This window comes from Epinephelus lanceolatus, chromosome 20, assembly GCF_041903045.1.
Source record: "Epinephelus lanceolatus isolate andai-2023 chromosome 20, ASM4190304v1, whole genome shotgun sequence".
NCBI lineage: Eukaryota > Metazoa > Chordata > Actinopteri > Perciformes > Serranidae > Epinephelus > Epinephelus lanceolatus.
The window spans coordinates 4,256,975-4,276,481 of record NC_135753.1 but is presented as its reverse complement, the minus strand read 5'-3'; the positions used below and the strand labels follow the sequence as shown (position 1 = coordinate 4,276,481).

Here is a 19,507-nt window from a genome sequence, read left to right as displayed (position 1 = left end):
CATTCGGTCAGGTAGGAAATATCCATCAGAATGGACTATTACCTCTATAAATGTAATTATAAGTAGAGTAGCTCATTCTGTCAGGTAGGAAATATCCATCAGAATGGACTATTGCCTCTATAAATGTGATTATAAGTAGAGTAGCTCATTCTGTCAGGTAGGAAATATCTATCAGAATGGACTATTACCTCTCTAAATGTGATTATAAGTAGAGTGGCTCATTCTGTCAGGTAGGAAATATCTATCAGAATGGACCATTACCTCTCTAAATGTAATTATGAGTAGAGTAGCTCATTCTGTCAGGTAGGAAATATCTATCAGAATGGACTATTACCTCTCTAAATGTAATTATAAGTAGAGTAGCTCATTCTGTCAGGTAGGAAATATCCATCAGAATGGACTATTACCCCTATAAATGTGGTTCTAAGTAGAGTAGCTCATTCTGTCAGGTAGGAAATATCTATCAGAATGGACTATTACCTCTCTAAATGTAATTAAAAATATGGTAGCTCATTCTGTCAGGTAGGAAATATCTATCAAAATGGACTATTACCTCAGTGTGACATTTGTCTCCAATGGGCACATCATGACTCTGAAATCTGTTTCTGCAAATGGAAACGAAACTTACATTTGCTTGAAGTGCAAAGAATAAAGAAAAAAAAGTTTGCATTTTCTTGAGAAAATGGGTGTGCTTGTGAGATAGCAAATAATAATGAAAATAAGTGATAAATGTGTTTGTGTGTACATGTTTTGGGTGCCTATTATAAGCTACTCTACTTTTGAACATAATTATAGTAGTCCATTCTGATAGATATTTCCTACCTGACAGAATGAGCTACCATATTTTTACAGTAATTACATTTATAGAGGTAATAGTCCATTCTGATAGATATTTCCTACCTGACAGAATGAGCTACCATATTTTTAATTACATTTACTAGTCCATACCCATTGAGTGCACAGTTAAATGTGTTATTTAAAATTTTCACTGCGCTCCTAAATTCCTTTGTGTGCTCCTACATTTTTTCAGTTAGGAGCACATGTGCTCCTAGTGAAAAAGGTTAGCATAGAGCCCTGGTGGAAGGGCTTATAAAGTGCTTGAATTGGACCTAGTAAATTGTGTACAAACCCTGTAAATAGCCCTGACTTAATTTCAGTATTAAAATGTTTTGTCATTACACATCAAAACCATATTGAGAAGCCAAAGTGGATAGATGGACAGATATAGCATTGTTTATCTAGGCTATAGCATTAACTAGAATTTTCATAACTAAAATTAAATAGCTATTGTTTGTGATTATTTATGTACTCCTGTTCTTACCCTCCTTTCCCCATCCAGACCAGGCCCCTGTACTGCAGGTAAACCTGGCTGTACTGGTGCTGCAGAATTTTTTTTAACAAGGATGACACCAGGCGAGATTTCAGGCTGAGCAGAGAGTCCCTGGAGGTGCTGCTGGACCTTCTCCAATGGGACATCATACACAGCAAAATCGTGAGTGTTAATTCAACTCCCACAGTGTTAATTTTAACACTTTTTCTGAGTTTATATAATTCTCACAGATTGAGTTAAAATTACACTTTGCAAAGTGTTAATATTTTAACTCTTTAATAGTGTTAGATATTTGACACTCTTGGTGTTGTTTTATGACACCGCATAAGTGCACTTTTAACTTGAAATTGTGTTATTCCCTTTCACTGAGTGTTAATTTTTAACATAGTGTTATTTTATGACACATTAAAGTGTGGTTTTAACACTAAAATTGTGTTATTCCCTTTCACTGTGAGTGTTAATTTTTAACATAGTGTTATTTTATGACACATTAAAGTGTGGTTTTAACACTAAAATCGTGTTATTCCCTTTCACTATGAGTGTTAATTTTAACATAACCAGTGTTATTTTATGACACATTAAAGTGTATTTTTAACCCTAAACTCGTGTTTTTTCCTTTCACTAGTGTGTTAATTAGCATCGTTTTGTTTTACAATACATTACAGTAAAAGTGCCTTCTGTGTTTACTAGCCTAACATACAAGTTACCAAATCTGAAAATTCTTGTAGTCACCTGCAAGGCTACAGAAAGTTACCAGTTCAAATGTGTTGACCAGCAACAGTGACCAAGTAATAAAATCATTCAAACATACATCTCTTTTTTTCTTTTTATTTCAAAAAATATGTAACTCCCCAGCACCATAGGAATTAGCACAATAATAAGATCAGGCACAAGTTAAACATTTACAAAGTAAATAATGGCACAATATATTGGCTCTCATCTCCACCATAAGCACTTTGTAAGTCAAAGGGCTTATAAATCACAAGACTATCTGCTTTAACAACATCTTTGTCATTACTTTCAAGTACTTTGTAAGCATGAAAATGTTCACTGAAATGGTCAACCACAAGCTTGTTTACAAGGAACCAGATAACACCGTCAACAACAATTATTTTTTCTATTCTGCAAAACACAGGTATGTCATGTGCAATCTCACTGCAAATTATCAGTCCTGCCCTGTACTCTGTCCCACTGATTGTAACCCAGTTAGTTGCATGGATGTCTTGCGATACAGACTCAACATGCAACGCTCGAGCCAACACATCTCCATAGTCCTCATTGTCCACATTAATAGATTTCATTGGTCCATACTCAATACATTTTGAATGTGATGTCTCCCAATGACATGCAATAGACATTTGATGTTTTTTGCAAGAGATTTTGTGATGTTTTTGAAGTTTTTAAGAGTATTTTTGAAAATCCTGTGTTTCGCCTCAAACCTCATGCTCCACATATGTATTAGTGGTCCAATTTTTCGGATACAAGACGGATAATGAATCATGAAGTGATGTTTTGGGATCAGGTTTCTATCAGGATACAGCGCTTTGAACAACTCATGATGTTCCATTATCAAATGCTTGAGAAGCACAGTCATGCCACGTGTAACAGATGGAGAAAATATAATGTTGATTATCTGCAGTAAAAGCAGCAGCAAAAACCAGTTTCGGTTTCCTTCTGGCACAATGTTACCAAAAAGCAGAGGAATGTTTCTTACAAGACAAAGAGTCTGAATGGAATTCAGCCCTATATTATTGCCACTACTGTCCAGGTTAATCCTTGTAGGACGATTTTTGCGCTCCACATACCCATAGTCAAAGGCATAAATTCTTAACAGGTCAGGTTTCGACAAAACATTTTCTGAGAGATATTCCAACAGTAACTTCAGCTCATACTGAGCCACGCCCTCAAGAATGTCATGCATAATGTCCAAAGAATTTGCATTTCAAAAAGTTCCTTTCCACGCAAGATTATCTTGGGGTCATCCTCATTGTAAACAATCTGGCCATCACCTTTTTCTATCAAACATAAACGACAAAAATAACGTCCATTGAAAGATTCTGTAAAACCCAGAATTGCGTGCATCCCCAAGTTGTCCCCAGTTATCTGACATATAGTGCCATGGACTTTTTCAGCTGAAAATGGCAAATCAATACCACAACTCTGAAGTGTTTTGATGTCATTAATCAGTGGCTCTAGAATAGGATTAAAGTCATATTTTTTCAAATCTTCAGTGTGAAACAATGCAACCAAATGAATATTCATCAAAGCAGAGTTAAACTTTGGTGGAAGATTTCTGAGGACAAAATACAGAGCCCCTATTTTGTGAACACCACATTTTGAACCCAGTGGGTTAGCGGTCTCAAAGTCGTCATAGAACAACTGAATTTGTAAAGAATTCGGCTGTTTAGAGAACAACGGATGTGTCTTAGAATAACTTCCATCACAAAAGTCTTCGTATCTGTCAGGTCTTGATATACAAGTTTCCCCAAGCAGTTTACAAATATCAGCATTTCGGCACATAAATTTCATCGTTCCCAAAATTGGTATGTAAACAAACGTATCGTTCACTGGGACTTGATCATAAGTACCTGTTTGTTTATTTCGCCTTGTATCAAATTGAATTCCAAGAAATTTTTCAACTGGCTCCACAACACCCCATCTCTTGTTGAAATAATTCGATCTTTTACTTTAAGTGTTGAAGTTAATAAATGGGTTTTCAAAAGTCTCCAGATCTTTTTCCAGTGCAGCTCTTACAGGATTATCTTTAGGCACAGCAGACAGTACTTGCTGCTTAACCTGAGAGTGCAGTCCACTAGCAAGTTCTTCCAAATCACCAACAACTGATGAAACAACACTATTTGCTATGCCACTTCCTTGTAGTTTAGCAATAATTGAAGCACAAATATTTTGTGTTCTCTTTGTTTCTTTGACCTGATCCATTGTCCTCAAAACACTCAGACTCTGGGTTCTGCAGGACACTTGCTCCAGCAACTCCTGAGGTATCTTGGAGCATGTGGAAATTAGTTTGAGATGACTCTGGCATTGCTGCATCTCCACTTTCACTAGAATCCTTCTCATGAGAACTAAGTAAATGTTTTTTTAAACCTGAATACGTTGAAAACTGACACCTACAACGGTCTTGTGCACAAACTAACTTGAACCTGGTGCTAGGATAAAAACTGTGATCAAGTCTTGCTTGACAAATGAAACACTTAAACATTTCAGTACTTTAGTTGAAGACTTTAGCACGGAACTCATGAACTCTGGGAGACTCATTTGTTGTTGCTACATCAATGTTATAAACTGTTGTTTGCACGAAGGTGAAGAGCTGGCCCAGGCATTCATCGTACGACAGGTTGAACACGTAGTGGGATTTAAACAGTTCATCAAACGCACCCAATGAGCTAGTGGCTTGGCAGGGGATGAGCTGTTTGTCCACAACAATGTAGAAGGTGTCAATCCTGTTCCTGACTGAAAACAAAGGTAAGACAGATGAGACTTGTCCACTGCATCACTGGGACTTATCTTGGTCCTTTTCCGTCCAGCTGTGGGTGGCAGGAGATGGAGAAGGAGCAGCAGAGAAGCCATGTCACTGCCCCAGGCTATCGGGAGGAAAATGAGGTGAAACAAGCCACTAGTATCAAGTTAGAAAGCACAAAGTAACAAGTACTTCCTGTTAATCATGTCAATTAGCTTACTGGTGTCATCATTCTCTGTCAGTTTCTCAGCAGCTTTTCGAAGTCGGCACAGCTCAACTGACTGAGTCAGGTGTTTTGCCTCATTGATAACCTTGGGCCTGAAAGTTGTGTCCCATTTCTCAAGCATCTTGGAGGCTGTTTCAGCTCCAAACAGCAGAAGGAAGTCTTGATTCAGCTGTTGATCATGTAAGCAAAAAATACACAAAATTCAAAAAGGTTAGAGTATTGTACCTACATTCAAGTAACAAAACAATGAAGTGTAAATAACTGAAATAGACAACTCACCAGCCCTTTGACATCTAAAAACCGTGGAAATGTTTTAAAGACATCTGTGGTTCTCTGTGGGTCATGTACTACGTCCTGGCGATATTGAAAGGTCATCTTCATCTTCTGAAACACACTTGCTTCATCCTGAGAGTGAATGAGAAATGATAAGACTTCCCTGCAGGCATCTCCATCAAGCTGCTCAGGCAAAGTGGCTGCCAATCTTCGGCGCTTTGGTCCTTGTGCTTGAGCCACTGTAGCTGTCTTGGCTGGTCTTTTTACTGTATTCCTGGACATAGTCTTAAGGCGCCATGCTAAATATCCAGTGCCTTTCTCCGCATCATAGAAGTGCTCCTGTTAAGATATATATATATATATAAAACATTACAAAAGTCTTATCATTCATTGATTTTACAAAAAAATGTAGTAACAGTATTAATAAAAGGATAATCACTTTAAAGTAGGTTTGCCATTTTCTAATTCATGTGTCGTAACCTATTGACCAAATTCATTCTGATTGCAAGACAGAGTGGAACTTTGTAGCAATAGTTGAAACTGTGACTCAAGTTTCAACTATTTTGTTAGACTTGGATGGTATCAGTTATTTAAAGGTAGGGATGTCAACACTATTTTGTTCAGAATCTGTGATCAACAATCATTTTAACTAAAATCCCAAAACCACTGTCAGTAAAACCTGTGTGTTTTCTGGAAATAATCTTTTTTTTTTTTTTTAACATACACAACACACACAACACACAACTTACATAGCCCTTTGGAGAAAAGGGATCCTTTAGTAAAGGAAAGAGTGTTACAATTCCCAGGGCATACTTCTCCTTATGTTTACAGGAAGGCATCCTCCTTTCCAAATCAGTAACCCACTTGCTATGTTAATTCAATGCAATGTATTTTTGAAAATCCATTATCATCTTTCTTAATATAATGTTCTAATAATTCACATGACACTCACCCATGGCTCTCAGTCATATGGCTAGCCAATATGTTGACAAGCTGTCTCCGGGTGCGGTGAGTGAGTGACTTTTCTGCCTTATACTCTTCGATGACATCCTCACCCCCAGGTTTGCAAAGCAAAGCATTTTTTACCATCTATTCGTGTGAGAGAAAATAAAGTTTTCAGTGTACAAATCAGTCTTTTCAGGATAACATAATTTTAACAATATACCACAAGATTAAGAGTAAAAGTTAAAATCACTAGATCAGGAAGGTTTCTTGCACACAAAAAATGGATCAGCAATTTCAGCAAAAAAAATCGAAACAATTGTTTAGGTGATTGTGCAAGCGCAATATGATTTGTGATGAGGCAATGTTGTTCCTTATCTGCCTTAGATTACCATGTACAGAGCTATCAGCCAAACTTAATCATTCTAAATGTCGCAAATACTCTGATGAGAAACGAATTTAGTATGACACTTTGTGATGATCAAGATGTTACATCTGCTGCCCTTGAGTACCTCTTTTGCAGCCTCTGACTCAGAAACCTCTGTGGTAGGCCTGGGTATGACTTCAGAGCTGGATGTACGTCTGCCTATGGGAGTCCCATATTCTATTTGACTGGAGTGGTCATTGTCACTTGAAAGTGATGTGTTGGTATCCGTGAGGGAGGTTGATGTTGAATGATCTAAAGGAGAGAAGTCTAAAAGAAATAACATAACTGTGACATGCCTGAAATGTAGCATTTGGTTGTTGCCCAGACACTGGTTAAAAATCAAACCTGATCCCTCATTTCCAAACTGTTTTTGCAATTATATTAAGGAAAAATATAATTTTTGATAATCTACTTTATTATAGTATTCAAGGCAGAGACATGACATCTCAACTGATATTTGTGAAGCAGAAAAACCCTGAACATTGATTACAACTGATTTTATACTGAGACATACCTTCCTCTGAAATTCCGTCTTGTGTTGTTGGACTTGGAGGATCGATCTGTATCTCAAGAACGATGTCTTGCTCCAGTGTCTGAGCTGGGTAGTTAATAGATTTCATGTGATCAGAATCAGGTCACAAAAAATATCTACACTTTCAAATATAAGATGGAGAAAAGAATACAGTTAGATTATAAAGCATTATACTTAAGTCTTAAAAACACAGCTATTGTCAAGACATGAAATAGTATAATCATAGACTTATGCCAGAGGTTTTTTTTTCATACCTGATTGGTTTGGCCAATTCTAAATTATGATTATGTTCCAATGAATATCAAAGTAAGTCACTCCTCACTTTTCACTGGTGACTTAACCAATATCTGATATGGATAACAACCTACCTGCATCAGGAATTCTGTCACGTACGGTTAGGCATAAATCTGGACTGGCCTCTATCAGTTCAGAAAAGATGTCTTCCTCAACTACTGTGTTGGTTTCATCAAAAGCATCAAGTTCGGTAGCATCAGGAAGCCCAAACTTGTATTTGACTGTAAGATAACCATGAAAACAGATGTAAAATTGATACCCAAATTGAAAACCAAAATAGATCCTCAATACATAAATCCTTGTGTTTATTTGCTGTGAAGGCAACTTTGAGATGGCTATTCACCTTGAGCGATGAAATCCAAAAAGGTGAACACTGACAGTAGTCGGATGTACTTCTTGGTATTCTGGTACTTCACCTTGAGTAACATTGCCACATCTTTAGACTGCACCTTGTAGAATAAGTGGAGAAATGTGGCTGTTAAACAGACTTCATCAGGTGCAAGGAAATAATTTTTGAGACTGAGATGGACCCAATGTGGTCCCTGTAGGAAATTGATGCAACGAATAGCACTCAAGCAAAACAAACTGAAGCCTAGTTTATACTCGTCGCACGCCACAAATGACGTAAACGCACACCTCATGACGGCATCACGCGCTGGCGAGTTGGGCTGTCGCGTACCTCCAAGATTTCGAAACTTGTCACGCGCCCCGTGCGCTGTCGCGGCTTGCAAGTATAGTATTTTTCTTTCCCGCCCTCTATTTCCGGCGAATATTGCAACGGACAATGTGAAAAGTATAAACGCCTGTGCGCTCTGATCAGTGGCGGTTCTTGCCTAAGTGGCGCCCTGGGCGACACCCCCCTACAGGGCGTAAAATTAACATTTTACCTCATTTGCCATTAGCTAGTGACCTCCAAAAATTTACCGGCCAAACATATTTTTCACCAGCCAAATAAAAAAATTGTGCCTTATTTGACGAAAAATAATTACCTTACGTTTTTAGCATGAAAATCCAACTTTAGGAAAATCCAACCCTATCCTCTGTGTTTCTTTAGCATGCTTGCGGCAAAGGCTGCAGTAATAGTATCACGATACCATGGCAAAAATGAGGCAGATGTGCCTTTTTTTATTTATAAAAAGATAAATCGCTTTTCTATAACACATCAATGATATTTCAATGGAATAAATTACTCATTGACTTATTCATACTTCAAAACAGCATCAATAAGTGATTAACATAGGGGGGATCAAAATAAAATAATTAAATAAAATAAAAATCAACCAGCCACCCTCCTCCCTTGACAAGTAAAGAACAGTCCCTCCATAAGTAAAGAACAGTACCTAAAGTGCGGTGAGGTTTGTGGACCGTTACCTGCCACAAAGAGAGAAATGTGAACGGCTCGTTTCTCCTCTGACACGCCACATAGGCCTACCTGTGTGCCGCCACGGCTCGGTTGTCCAGGTACTGGGCAGTCATGACACCAACGAAAGAGGAAATTACTGGACCTGGAGTCGGACTTCTCTGTCGCCGGTAAGTTGTTATCTTGCGCCGCAGAGCACTATGAGCATCCGCCGTATTCCTGTTTGTGACCCCCGTTCAACCCACAACCTCCAGGATTCGCCTTTCCTTTCTGCTGCTGGTTGAAACGTGATAATAGGGGCGCCCACTCCACAAACTGAATGTGGAAATCAGCAGTAGTCTACAAAACTGGCGATTTTTCTTTTGTTTTGTTTTTGTTTTTTGGAGGGCGCTCGCGCGCCCTCACATAGATTGCGCCCTGGGCGGTCGCCCACATTGCCCATAGCAAAAACCGTCCCCGGCTCTGACGAGGTGCGCGCGCCATCCGCGAACGAAGCCAGGCGAACGTCCAAAATGGCACTAAAGTCAAGCCAGCCCTCACTTTGAAACATTTGGTCAAGCCAGCCCTCACGTTGTTTTGCGGTGCGCGCATATACTACACATTACGGCAAGAGCGAGAAAGGGCTGATTTCAAAGTAAAACCAAGCTTCCAAAACGACCTCAGGGTGCAGTAAAATTAAGCAATATCGCATGAGAGGGAGTGATGTTGTACTGTATATCGTCATGGCTTCGATTCGGTCGTAGGCAGAAATAAATCCTATGTTATGTAGCTCCGCGAAAAAAAAGCCGTTCCCCCGGGCTCTTGCCAGGCAACGCAGCACACACGCCAGGAACTCACAAGCTACTTTGTATTTACATTGATCTGCAACTGTGTAACTTCGTCCAGTTCGGCTGATGAAACGTTGGCACGGCCGGATTCAGCTTCCAACCTCCCTCATCCTCATCAGTACCTCATCAGATGATCATTGACAATTCCTGACTGTGTTCGCTTAATTTTTGCTCCTCTCCAGTTTGTCGAGCTCGGCTGGTGTTACACAAACACACCTGGAGGTCTGCACAGAAGAGTCCTGGCTTTCCTTTTCCTTTCCTGACGACCACTCATGATTTAATTCAAATGTAATTTTGGGGAGAATGAATCTTCTTGGTGTAACGCTATAGAGTCAGTTTGCGTCAATGTAGCGAGTGTGATAGTTGGTTAATTAACGGTTGTATTTATATTTATAACACCTGTGAGCGGAGTGATTTTACTGTTAGCTACATGTCCCAGTGATGTTATACTCTATATCAGCACTCACGGAATGCCTCTCCTCCAATCAAATTACTCGGTCGAAACTAACTGTTATATAAGCAAGCTTCCAAAACGACCTCAGGGTGTCACCCTGAAATCATCACGTCAATCTGACGTAGCATTTCAAAATAAAAGCCCTCTGAACTGTCATATTTCCCTGTGCTCCATCTACTGTAAAAGTAGTATTTTTTTTTTTTAAACTACCTGTTATTACTCAACCGTTCCACTTCAGACTGATAGTACACGACCTCAGGGTGTCACCCAGAAAATATCAGGTCAATCTGATGTAGCATTTCAGAATAAAAGCCCTCTGAACTGTCATATTTTACTGTACTCCTTGTACATTGAGAATAATATTTTTAAAAAACTACCCGTTATTACTCAACCGTTCCACTTCAGACTGACAGTACACGACCTCAGGGTGTCACCCAGAAAATATCAGGTCAATCTGATGTAGCATTTCAGAATAAAAGCCCTCTGAACTGTCATATTTTACTGTACTCCTTGTACATTGAGAATAATATTCTTAAAAAAACTACCTGTTATTATTCAACCATTCCACTTCAGACTGATAGTACACGACCTCAGGGTGTCACCCAGAAAATATCAGGTCAATCTGATGTAGCATTTCAGAATAAAAGCCCGGTGAACTGTCATATTTTACTGTACTCCTTGTACATTGAGAATAATATTCTTAAAAAAACTACCTGTTATTATTCAACCGTTCCACTTCAGACTGATAGTACACGACCTCAGGGTGTCACCCAGAAAATATCAGGTCAATCTGATGTAGCATTTCAGAATAAAAGCCCGGTGAACTGTCATATTTTACTGTACTCCTTGTACATTGAGAATAATATTCTTAAAAAAACTACCTGTTATTATTCAACCGTTCCACTTCAGACTGATAGTACACGACCTCAGGGTGTCACCCCGAAAATATCAGGTCAATCTGATGTAGCATTTCAGAATAAAAGCCCTCTGAACTGTCATATTTTACTGTACTCCTTGTACATTGAGAATAATATTTTTAAAAAACTACCTGTTATTACTCAACCGTTCCACTTCAGACTGATAGTACTCGACCTCAGGGTGTCACCCAGAAAATATCAGGTCAATCTGATGTAGCATTTCAGAATAAAAGCCCTCTGAACTGTCATATTTTACTGTACTCCTTGTACATTGAGATTAATATTTTTTTTTAAAAAAACTACCTGTTATTACTCAACTGTTCCACTTCAGACTGATAGTACACGACCTCAGGGTGTCACCCAGAAAATATCAGGTCAATCTGATGGAGCATTTCAGAATAAAAGCCCTCTGAACGGTCACATTTTACTGTACTCCTTGTACATTGAGAATAATATTTTTAAGAAACTACCCGTTATTATTCAACCGTTCCACTTCAGACTGATAGTACTCGACCTCAGGGTGTCACCCAGAAAATATCAGGTCAATCTGATGTAGCATTTCAGAATAAAAGCCCGGTGAACTTTCATATTTTACTGTACTCCTTGTACATTGAGAATAATATTTTTAAAAAACTACCCGTTATTACTCAACCGTTCCACTTCAGACTGATAGTACACGACCTCAGGGTGTCACCCAGAAAATATCAGGTCAATCTGATGTAGCATTTCAGAATAAAAGCCCTCTGAACTGTCATATTTTACTGTACTCCTTGTACATTGAGAATAATATTTTTTAAAAACAACTACCTGTTATTACTCAACCGTTCCACTTCAGACTGATAGTACACGACCTCAGGGTGTCACCAGGAATATATCAGGGCAATCTGATGTAGCATTTCAGAATAAAAGCCCTCTGAACTATCACATTTTACTGTACTCCTTGTACATTGAGAATAATATTTAAAAAAAAAACCTACCTGTTATTACTCAACCGTTCCACTTCAGACTGATAGTACACGACCTCAGGGTGTCACCAGGAATATATCAGGGCAATCTGATGTAGCATTTCAGAATAAAAGCCCTCTGAATTGTTACATTTTACTGTACTCCTTGTACATTGAGAATAATATTTTTAAGAAACTACCCGTTATTACTCAACCGTTCCACTTCAGACTGATAGTACTCGACCTCAGGGTCTCACCCAGAAAATATCAGGTCAATCTGATGTAGCACTTCAGAATAAAAGCCCTCTGAACTGTCATATTTTACTGTACTCCTTGTACATTGAGAATAATATTTTTAAAAAACTACCCGTTATTACTCAACCGTTCCACTTCAGACTGACAGTACACGACCTCAGGGTGTCACCCAGAAAATATCAGGTCAATCTGATGTAGCATTTCAGAATAAAAGCCCTCTGAACTGTCATATTTTACTGTACTCCTTGTACATTGAGATTAATATTTTAAAAACAACTACCTGTTATTACTCAACCGTTCCACTTCAGACTGATAGTACACGACCTCAGGGTGTCACCAGGAATATATCAGGGCAATCTGATGTAGCATTTCAGAATAAAAGCCCTCTGAACTGTTACATTTTACTGTACTCCTTGTACATTGAGAATAATATTTTTAAGAAACTACCCGTTATTACTCAACCGTTCCACTTCAGACTGACAGTACACAACCTCAGGGTGTCACCCAGAAAATATCAGGTCAATCTGATGTAGCATTTCAGAATAAAAGCCCTCTGAACTATCATATTTTACTGTACTCCTTGTACATTGAGATTAATATTTTAAAAACAACTACCTGTTATTACTCAACCGTTCCACTTCAGACTGATAGTACACGACCTCAGGGTGTCACCAGGAATATATCAGGGCAATCTGATGTAGCATTTCAGAATAAAAGCCCTCTGAACTGTTACATTTCACTGTACTCCTTGTACACTGAGAATAATATTTTTAAGAAACTACCCATTATTACTCAACCGTTCCACTTCAGACTGATAGTACTCAACCTCAGGGTGTCACCCAGAAAATATCAGGTCAATCTGATGTAGCATTTCAGAATAAAAGCCCTCTGAACTGTCATATTTTACTGTACTCCTTGTACATTGAGAATAATATTTTTTAAAAAACTACCCGTTATTACTCAACCGTTCCACTTCAGACTGACAGTACACGACCTCAGGGTGTCACCCAGAAAATATCAGGTCAATCTGATGTAGCATTTCAGAATAAAAACCCTCTGAACTGTCATATTTTAATGTACTCCTTGTACATTGAAAATAATATTTTAAAAAAAACAAAAAACTACCTGTTATTACTCAACCGTTCCACTTCAGACTGACAGTACACGACCTCAGGGTGTCACCCAGAAAATATCAGGTCAATCTGATGTAGCATTTCAGAATAAAAGCCCTCTGAACTGTCATATTTTACTGTACTCCTTGTACATTGAGATTAATATTTTAAAAACAACTACCTGTTATTACGCAACCGTTCCACTTCAGACTGATAGTACACGACCTCAGGGTGTCACCCAGAAAATATCAGGTCAATCTGATGGAGCATTTCAGAATAAAAGCCCTCTGAACGGTCACATTTTACTGTACTCCTTGTACATTGAGAATAATATTTTTAAGAAACTACCCGTTATTACTCAACCGTTCCACTTCAGACTGATAGTACTCGACCTCAGGGTGTCACCCAGAAAATATCAGGTCAATCTGATGTAGCATTTCAGAATAAAAGCCCGGTGAACTTTCATATTTTACTGTACTCCTTGTACATTGAGAATAATATTTTTAAGAAACTACCCGTTATTACTCAACCGTTCCACTTCAGACTGATAGTACTCGACCTCAGGGTCTCACCCAGAAAATATCAGGTCAATCTGATGTAGCATTTCAGAATAAAAGCCCTCTGAACTGTCATATTTTACTGTACTCCTTGTACATTGAGATTAATATTTTAAAAACAACTACCTGTTATTACTCAACCGTTCCACTTCAGACTGATAGTACACGACCTCAGGGTGTCACCAGGAATATATCAGGGCAATCTGATGTAGCATTTCAGAATAAAAGCCCTCTGAACTGTTACATTTCACTGTACTCCTTGTACACTGAGAATAATATTTTTAAGAAACTACCCATTATTACTCAACCGTTCCACTTCAGACTGATAGTACTCAACCTCAGGGTGTCACCCAGAAAATATCAGGTCAATCTGATGTAGCATTTCAGAATAAAAGCCCTCTGAACTGTCATATTTTACTGTACTCCTTGTACATTGAGAATAATATTTTTTAAAAAACTACCCGTTATTACTCAACCGTTCCACTTCAGACTGACAGTACACGACCTCAGGGTGTCACCCAGAAAATATCAGGTCAATCTGATGTAGCATTTCAGAATAAAAACCCTCTGAACTGTCATATTTTAATGTACTCCTTGTACATTGAAAATAATATTTTAAAAAAAACAAAAAACTACCTGTTATTACTCAACCGTTCCACTTCAGACTGACAGTACACGACCTCAGGGTGTCACCCAGAAAATATCAGGTCAATCTGATGTAGCATTTCAGAATAAAAGCCCTCTGAACTGTCATATTTTACTGTACTCCTTGTACATTGAGATTAATATTTTAAAAACAACTACCTGTTATTACGCAACCGTTCCACTTCAGACTGATAGTACACGACCTCAGGGTGTCACCAGGAATATATCAGGGCAATCTGATGTAGCATTTCAGAATAAAAGCCCTCTGAACTGTTACATTTTACTGTACTCCTTGTACATTGAGAATAATATTTTTAAGAAACTACCCGTTATTACTCAACCGTTCCACTTCAGACTGACAGTACACAACCTCAGGGTGTCACCCAGAAAATATCAGGTCAATCTGATGTAGCATTTCAGAATAAAAGCCCTCTGAACTATCATATTTTACTGTACTCCTTGTACATTGAGATTAATATTTTAAAAACAACTACCTGTTATTACTCAACCGTTCCACTTCAGACTGATAGTACACGACCTCAGGGTGTCACCAGGAATATATCAGGGCAATCTGATGTAGCATTTCAGAATAAAAGCCCTCTGAACTGTCATATTTTACTGTACTCCTTGTACATTGAGAATAATATTTTTAAAAAACTACCTGTTATTACTCAACCGTTCCACTTCAGACTGATAGTACTCGACCTCAGGGTGTCACCCAGAAAATATCAGGTCAATCTGATGTAGCATTTCAGAATAAAAGCCCTCTGAACTGTCATATTTTACTGTACTCCTTGTACATTGAGATTAATATTTTTTTTTAAAAAAACTACCTGTTATTACTCAACTGTTCCACTTCAGACTGATAGTACACGACCTCAGGGTGTCACCCAGAAAATATCAGGTCAATCTGATGGAGCATTTCAGAATAAAAGCCCTCTGAACGGTCACATTTTACTGTACTCCTTGTACATTGAGAATAATATTTTTAAGAAACTACCCGTTATTACTCAACCGTTCCACTTCAGACTGATAGTACTCGACCTCAGGGTGTCACCCAGAAAATATCAGGTCAATCTGATGTAGCATTTCAGAATAAAAGCCCGGTGAACTTTCATATTTTACTGTACTCCTTGTACATTGAGAATAATATTTTTAAAAAACTACCCGTTATTACTCAACCGTTCCACTTCAGACTGATAGTACACGACCTCAGGGTGTCACCCAGAAAATATCAGGTCAATCTGATGTAGCATTTCAGAATAAAAGCCCTCTGAACTGTCATATTTTACTGTACTCCTTGTACATTGAGAATAATATTTTTTAAAAACAACTACCTGTTATTACTCAACCGTTCCACTTCAGACTGATAGTACACGACCTCAGGGTGTCACCAGGAATATATCAGGGCAATCTGATGTAGCATTTCAGAATAAAAGCCCTCTGAACTATCACATTTTACTGTACTCCTTGTACATTGAGAATAATATTTAAAAAAAAACCCTACCTGTTATTACTCAACCGTTCCACTTCAGACTGATAGTACACGACCTCAGGGTGTCACCAGGAATATATCAGGGCAATCTGATGTAGCATTTCAGAATAAAAGCCCTCTGAATTGTTACATTTTACTGTACTCCTTGTACATTGAGAATAATATTTTTAAGAAACTACCCGTTATTACTCAACCGTTCCACTTCAGACTGATAGTACTCGACCTCAGGGTCTCACCCAGAAAATATCAGGTCAATCTGATGTAGCATTTCAGAATAAAAGCCCTCTGAACTGTCATATTTTACTGTACTCCTTGTACATTGAGAATAATATTTTTAAAAAACTACCCGTTATTACTCAACCGTTCCACTTCAGACTGACAGTACACGACCTCAGGGTGTCACCCAGAAAATATCAGGTCAATCTGATGTAGCATTTCAGAATAAAAGCCCTCTGAACTGTCATATTTTACTGTACTCCTTGTACATTGAGATTAATATTTTAAAAACAACTACCTGTTATTACTCAACCGTTCCACTTCAGACTGATAGTACACGACCTCAGGGTGTCACCAGGAATATATCAGGGCAATCTGATGTAGCATTTCAGAATAAAAGCCCTCTGAACTGTTACATTTTACTGTACTCCTTGTACATTGAGAATAATATTTTTAAGAAACTACCCGTTATTACTCAACCGTTCCACTTCAGACTGACAGTACACAACCTCAGGGTGTCACCCAGAAAATATCAGGTCAATCTGATGTAGCATTTCAGAATAAAAGCCCTCTGAACTATCATATTTTACTGTACTCCTTGTACATTGAGATTAATATTTTAAAAACAACTACCTGTTATTACTCAACCGTTCCACTTCAGACTGATAGTACACGACCTCAGGGTGTCACCAGGAATATATCAGGGCAATCTGATGTAGCATTTCAGAATAAAAGCCCTCTGAACTGTTACATTTCACTGTACTCCTTGTACACTGAGAATAATATTTTTAAGAAACTACCCGTTATTACTCAACCGTTCCACTTCAGACTGATAGTACTCAACCTCAGGGTGTCACCCAGAAAATATCAGGTCAATCTGATGTAGCATTTCAGAATAAAAGCCCTCTGAACTGTCATATTTTACTGTACTCCTTGTACATTGAGAATAATATTTTTTAAAAAACTACCCGTTATTACTCAACCGTTCCACTTCAGACTGACAGTACACGACCTCAGGGTGTCACCCAGAAAATATCAGGTCAATCTGATGTAGCATTTCAGAATAAAAACCCTCTGAACTGTCATATTTTAATGTACTCCTTGTACATTGAAAATAATATTTTAAAAAAAACAAAAAACTACCTGTTATTACTCAACCGTTCCACTTCAGACTGACAGTACACGACCTCAGGGTGTCACCCAGAAAATATCAGGTCAATCTGATGTAGCATTTCAGAATAAAAGCCCTCTGAACTGTCATATTTTACTGTACTCCTTGTACATTGAGATTAATATTTTAAAAACAACTACCTGTTATTACTCAACCGTTCCACTTCAGACTGATAGTACACGACCTCAGGGTGTCACCAGGAATATATCAGGGCAATCTGATGTAGCATTTCAGAATAAAAGCCCTCTGAACTGTTACATTTTACTGTACTCCTTGTACATTGAGAATAATATTTTTAAGAAACTACCCGTTATTACTCAACCGTTCCACTTCAGACTGACAGTACACAACCTCAGGGTGTCACCCAGAAAATATCAGGTCAATCTGATGTAGCATTTCAGAATAAAAGCCCTCTGAACTATCATATTTTACTGTACTCCTTGTACATTGAGATTAATATTTTAAAAACAACTACCTGTTATTACTCAACCGTTCCACTTCAGACTGATAGTACACGACCTCAGGGTGTCACCAGGAATATATCAGGGCAATCTGATGTAGCATTTCAGAATAAAAGCCCTCTGAACTGTTACATTTCACTGTACTCCTTGTACACTGAGAATAATATTTTTAAGAAACTACCCGTTATTACTCAACCGTTCCACTTCAGACTGATAGTACTCAACCTCAGGGTGTCACCCAGAAAATATCAGGTCAATCTGATGTAGCATTTCAGAATAAAAGCCCTCTGAACTGTCATATTTTACTGTACTCCTTGTACATTGAGAATAATATTTTTTAAAAAAACTACCCGTTATTACTCAACCGTTCCACTTCAGACTGACAGTACACGACCTCAGGGTGTCACCCAGAAAATATCAGGTCAATCTGATGTAGCATTTCAGAATAAAAGCCCTCTGAACTGTCATATTTTACTGTACTCCTTGTACATTAAGATTAATATTTTTAAAAAAAACTACCTGTTATTATTCAACCGTTCCACTTCAGACTGATAGTACACAACCTCAGGGTGTCACCCAGAAAATATCAGGTCAATCTGATGTAGCATTTCAGAATAAAAGCCCTCTGAACTGTCACATTTTAATGTACTCCTTGTACATTCCTCAATGTACAAGGAGTACATTAAAATGTGGCTATGGTCTTGCTCACAGTTTTCTTTCATGTTGTCTTCCTGCTCTGACACATCCTCCTCCAAGGCACTATCAATCTCCTCATCTTGGGAGATCAGATCAAGGGCCCTTTTCACACTCAGTCTTGGCTTGCTCCAACTATGCCAGCTTGGCTACCATTAAAATGTTCAAATCAAATCAACTTTATTTATTTTTGGCACTTTTCATACAACAGTAACACAAATTGCCTCAAAGAGATTAAAAACAACAAAGAACCCCAAAAGAAAAGAGAAAACCCAAGCCTCCAACCCCACAAACATAATTATACACAACACACACACAGACACACACACAAAAGCTCACATCCACACACACTAGCTACCCCCGTTGGTAGACCAGGAACAACTCTCAGTGTGGTAGGCCCCCATGAGGAAAATGTTATGAACATCCACCACCACCCTCCTGATTTGATTCAGATTTTTTACTTTGTAGTTCACTGTATTTAATTGTTGCTTGTGCTTGTGCTTGCAGGTACAGATACAGTCTGTGGTGTCAAGGCACCTTCTGACCTCTGAATAACTTCTGTCCCCTTTGTTTACCATGATTTCTGCACTGTTCAAGATCCCCCCAAGCCCCTTCAAAGATAAATTTGTATCTGAAAGAACCTGGTTAAACTTGGTTTGAAAACAGACAGCTCTTGTGACAGAGTCGAGGTCCCCCTTCAACTCTGTCAACACTGTTGTAAAAGACACACACAAACATGGCTGTCTCACAGTTTCAAGACTCTCTAAAATCACAATTTTCCTTCATTTGACCCACACTTTACAACACATGTCCATGGGGCAAAGGAGGAAGTGATAATGTGCTGGGCTCAAACAGTGGAGGATCTCAAAGGCCATTTGATATGACCCCCACCCTGTTT

General features: G+C 38.4%; 1 pseudogene across 1 annotated transcript in view; it reads right to left on the bottom strand.

Annotated features, from left to right (window-relative positions):
• Positions 1–2,142: 2,142 nt before the first annotated feature.
• Positions 2,143–19,507, bottom strand: part of LOC144458970 (uncharacterized) — a 38,692-nt pseudogene continuing 21,327 nt past the window's right edge. The window contains exons 2-10 of the transcript XR_013488299.1: positions 7,846–7,951; positions 7,577–7,723; positions 7,191–7,274; positions 6,762–6,943; positions 6,260–6,396; positions 6,057–6,150; positions 5,314–5,646; positions 5,029–5,203; positions 2,143–4,932 (exon numbers count right to left, since the gene is read on the bottom strand). The product of XR_013488299.1 is annotated as an uncharacterized LOC144458970 (transcript). The remainder of the gene's footprint in view (positions 4,933–5,028; positions 5,204–5,313; positions 5,647–6,056; positions 6,151–6,259; positions 6,397–6,761; positions 6,944–7,190; positions 7,275–7,576; positions 7,724–7,845; positions 7,952–19,507) is intronic.